Consider the following 5,254-nt stretch of genomic DNA (forward strand, 5'->3'; position numbering starts at 1 on the left):
CTTTTTCACTGGCCCGTTCCATGGAAATTCCCAGGGATTGTTTGAGAAAGTTTAATCTAAAACATTTACATGTAAAACCAGTTACATGTACTAACTTACTATAGAGATAATACAATATAATAAAGCTCCGTTTTCTAGTCCGAACAAACAAATGTAGGCCTCTGTGGAATTCCATAGTAAAGACTTGTAGATGTAATAAGGAGTGATAAAAAATACCCTGTCCCATTTGGGGTTTGAACTAGCGACCCTTTGGTCTTCAGTCGGACTCGCTAGCTTACCGACAATCTCTTTTAGCTTACCGCTTCTTTTTCGAGACATCCTAAATCTCAATCGAGACTCTAAATACCACAACTGTAGAATTTCGTTGGGCAACAACGCAATGTAACAGAACAGGAGTCCACACCTCTACCGGCACTGGCCAAGTGAAATTGTATATTATTGTGACGAATTACAGTACAAAATGAAATGGGTTTAAATACAATAGGCGACTAAAACGCTACATACTGTTATGTCAAAAAATGGCTATATAACTGAGGATGGATGAACCACCTTTTGATCTGCAGGGTTATATTTCCTTGTGGCAACTTTGTTGAACAACATGTCCCCAAACACGAACAGGATGAAATCAAAAACCTACTCGGGGAATCAATGGTGGACCAGAGCTTGGAGTTGCACCAGGAGGTATGTACATAATCAGTCTTAATAATTTAATCTGATGTAATATATTATCAGTGGTCTTCTGAAAATGAGCAAAGCTATTTTCTGTGTTTCTTTATCAGCAAATTTTAATTTAAGATATATATTCACAGATTGATGTATTGCTAGAGATATGGTGAGACTATAGAGATGAAACTAATGACAATCACCGTGTAAAGCTGCCAGAGCCCCCGGAACTGATGGAAAGACTCGTACAAGAAATCAATTTTTTGCAGAAAATATCAGAGAAAAAGCTAAGAACAATGGCCTGTAAGTTAAATGTGCATTAATTTTTTTATTGTGATAAACATTAAGTGTCAAGTCATAGTTTCCACTGAACCAAAATTTAATTGAAATTAAGTACATTTATATATGTCACTACGATAAAAATCATATTACTTGGTTCAAGTTGACAATAGGAAGATACACAGGGTGATGTACAAAATAAGGTTATCAGTAATACTACTCCAGTGGCAGTTGGTTTATATCCAACGCAGAATAAAAATTCAAAAAAGATTAACTTCATTTGACCAAAATATATGTCTGATTATTTGTAAGAAGAGGAGTGGATGTGACCACAGAAATTATTTGAATGATGTTATATTCTTAACTTTTTAATAGTTTTGATTTGTTTCTAGATTCAAACTGCAGACAGACTGCTGGAAGCCAAACACTGCACAGAAATAATTGAGTATGCCATGGATACTGCGCGTAAGTTTTTTGATGCAAAATGTCACATGATCTATTTTCATAGACAAATTAAGCAATCCTATTTCCCAGAGGTAATCTGGTTTTCTCCCACAGTAAGTCTCCTTGTGGGCTTCAATCTATACCAACAAGTCTGATTTAAATAAGCTACATGTATTAATAGCTTTTACAACTATTGTAAAATAAATTTATATATATATATATAGTGTCATAGTTATTAGGCATGTACTAGGTCTTGAATTTCCTTGTTCTTTTTAGGGTCAGGTTTCCGTTGTATGTCCAGACCAGGGACTGCACGTTCAAGGGATGGTTCAGAAACACCAATGATCGTCACACCAACAGGCAGTGACAGGTATTTATGATCATTAATTGTCCATGATTCCAAAACCAACACATCTGTGAATATGTTGTTTATATCATAACCTCTTTACTGCCATATTCCTGAAGTTTAGGATAAACATACAAGAATTTAGCAAATTTGATGACACTGATATTGGTGTAGCAACCTGGATGTATCGCCATTGGTAAGTGCATTAGATTCATTGTCACACATTTATGGTAATGTTCTGAGCTGTGATTGTTATTTTCTTCATAAAAAATCAGACAATCAATCACCATTCTTTAAGAAATCAGAACCAAACTTCCAACAAGTAATATTATGGAATAAACTTGATACAAATATTATTTAGAATATAATCTCCATTATGCCACTTATTACATTAATCAAAATCAGTAATGCTTTCAAACGGATGCTTTGTGAAAACTTTCATACTGCCTCCTTGACAGAAAAGATTTGTCAATAAAAGAAATTTTATTCAGAAAATATCTACCAGGTAAAATGAAATAATGGAAAATTAGATTGAAATACTATTTAATTTATATCACAGTTTTAATGAATCTTTCATTGTGTGTAGATATTTGATATCGTATGTGATTGTTTTCTTTCAGAATTTCTGCAGCATCTACACTGAGTGAAGAAATAGATTCAATGAATGATAAACTCAACTTTTTACATTTCGACGAAGTTGTTCAACATTTAAGGTACTGTAAACGTGAAATTATTGGAAGTATTTTCTGTAAAAGGTTTTCTAATTTTACAGTTCTTTAACATAATTGTCGAAACCTATTGAAATGTTAAGTGTCATTATTCCTGGTACATGTATAAACGTTCCAAACATAGAAAGGAACCTTCCATGATGGATGCTTACAAAGTGCTATCTTGATGCTTACAGGTCAACATTAGAAGAGGAGACTAGAATGTTGCTTAAAGACATAAAGTTTCTTCAGGATTGTCTGGAAGATGAGGCTATATACAGAGCAGAGGTCCAGGGTACTTTCTCTCGGGAACCTACTATAGCAGGTCAGAGCTCACCAGATTTACTGTAGCTTACTTGTCATGAGTAATAAAATAAAAATGATAGACTAACTTTTGATGAAGTTGCATGACTTTCAGTTCATTTAGAACTGACTTAGTAAAACTCATGCACCCTCATATCCTTTTACCTGTAGTTTGATATGCTTAGTTTTTTTTTCAGACATCACCTGGAGTTCACCGAAAGAATTCCCTAAATCGCAACGGCTCAGTCAATGGCAGTGGGTCAATCAACCGTAGCAACTCACTGAATCGCAATGGGTCAATCAACCGTGGAAATGGGTCCTTCAACCGAGGTGAATCTGCCTTCACCAAACAAGTGGTCAACCTCACCCCTAATACAAGTTTCCAGAGAAAGAGGGTCTCTCCCAACAATTCGGTAATATAAACCAGCATAATACATTATCAGACTGTTATAGATAAGAAAACTGGTAATTTCTGAGAAAGATAATATAAGAAAATGGATATTTGAACTCTATTATTTTAGTGTATACTAAGATGGAAGCATCAATAGACACTGTGAAAATTGAAAATGAAAGTTGAACAATATGCTGAATGCAATATTAACTTCCGGTCATGCTTTTCCCAAAAAAGTGTTTGTACACACCACAATACATCCTGCTCATGTCATTCTCAAAAACAATTCTTGTAAATTGTAATTGTTTTGATCCCGAGTTAAGTCCTTTGGTCATATTTTACTGGACTCTTCTATTAATAATTCCACGGCAAGCTAAGAATGCAAACTGCTGGGAAATCCACTGATGAGCTCAGTTACGTTGTGGTAAAATTTTCTGCCTTGTCAAATATCTTAATAAAGAATGGTATTTCAAAATATTGTGGCTGTTAACAGTATACATTTGAAAATCAATTAGCTGAATTTTAATCACAGGCAAACAGTCTTGTTTTTTAACATTTCTTTTTTCTCCTGTTGCTTTTTCTTTGCTGAACAGCATTCAGATATATTACATCCATTTACCATTTCTGCTCTGTTTACAAGACATTACACTGTGGTTATTACAGGTATTTATCTTATTATTTGTAAACAAATTAAAGTACCCGAAAAAAGACTACTGAAACAAAACATGCAGATCCACTGTGAATTATATGACTGATATTATCCTCATTCCCACAAGTCTGAAGTCATTAATATATTTTTATCTGGTTTCAGTTCAATAAGTCCACACCTGGAGGAGGTCAGCTGACAAAGAGTCGCATCGCTAAGGTTTTACGTCTACGTCTCTACCTCCTGCAGCAGATGGGGCCTAACTCCTTCCTCATTGGTGGTGACTCCCCAGACCACAAATTCAGGGTTATCATTGGACCTCAGGTACATGGCAAAATTATTAGCATTAAATTGTATAGGTAAAAAGTTATTGTTTCAACAATCAAAAGAACTTTTATACACAACTAAGTTTACATTTTGTGTTGATTGTGGATTGATTATTTTCTAGTCCTGTAGCTGTGGTAAAGGCCCTCATTGTGTCCACGTCCTCTTCGTTATGCTGAGGGTTTTCCAAGTGAGCGAAGGTGATCCTTTATTGGGCAGCAAAACTCTCAAGAACTATGAGGTAAGTTTTCATATATATTGGGAGCATGTGGTTTCATGATTATTCAAGCAACAAAATATTCTTATAGATAATTATGGAGACTGGAATATTTTATTCATCTTAAAAGTCAGTTATCAAATTCATGTTATTATTTGAGATTTACATACTTAAATATGGAGATAAAGATGGTTGCATAAGAAACATCTAAATGTATATTATGTCATGACTGCAGTTTCTCCACAAACTATGAATGGATAGGCAGATCTACGTTGGTACATCTGTGAGGCAGATCAAGGTTTGGTTTATCGCTAAGGCAGATCAGGTTTGGTTTATCTCTGAGCCAGATCTAGGGTTGGTTTATCTCTGAGGCAGATCTAGGGTTGGTATATCTGTGAGGCAGATCTAGGGTTGGTTTATCTCTGAGACAGATCTAGGGTTGGTATATCTGTGAGGCAGATCTAGGGTTGGTATATCTCTGAGGCAGATCTAGGGTTGGTTTATCTCTGAGGCAGATCTAGGGGTGGTATATGTCTGAGATAGATCTAGGGTTGGTTACACCCAGGTTGTTGATGTATGGCCTTTGCTCGGTTGTTATATCTCTGGGGCAGATCTAGAGTTGGTTTATCACTGAGGCTGATCTAGAGTTGGTTTATCTCTGAGGCAGATCTAGAGAGTGTATATCTGTGAGGCAGATCAAGGGTTGTTATATCTCTGAGGCAGATCTAGGGTTGGTATAACTCTGAGACAGATCTAGGGGTGTTATATCTCTGAGGCAGATCTAGGGTTGGTTTATCTCTGAGGCAGATCTAGGGTTGGTATATCTGTGAGACAGATCTAGGGTTGGTATATCTGTGAGGCAGATCTAGGGTTGTTATATCTCTGAGGCAGATCTAGGGTTTGGATATCTCTGAGGCAGATCTAGGGTTGGTAT

The 5,254-nt window shown here is 35.8% G+C and overlaps 1 pseudogene; it reads left to right on the plus strand.

Annotated features, from left to right (window-relative positions):
* The first annotated feature begins 536 nt into the window (after positions 1-536).
* On the plus strand, positions 537-4,344 carry LOC132563962 (mitogen-activated protein kinase kinase kinase 1-like; annotated as a pseudogene).
* The last annotated feature ends 910 nt before the right edge of the window (positions 4,345-5,254 follow it).

This window comes from Ylistrum balloti, unplaced genomic scaffold (genome assembly GCF_031769215.1).
Source record: "Ylistrum balloti isolate Yb309-2 unplaced genomic scaffold, AGI_CSIRO_Ybal_v1 Utg371938, whole genome shotgun sequence".
NCBI lineage: Eukaryota > Metazoa > Mollusca > Bivalvia > Pectinida > Pectinidae > Ylistrum > Ylistrum balloti.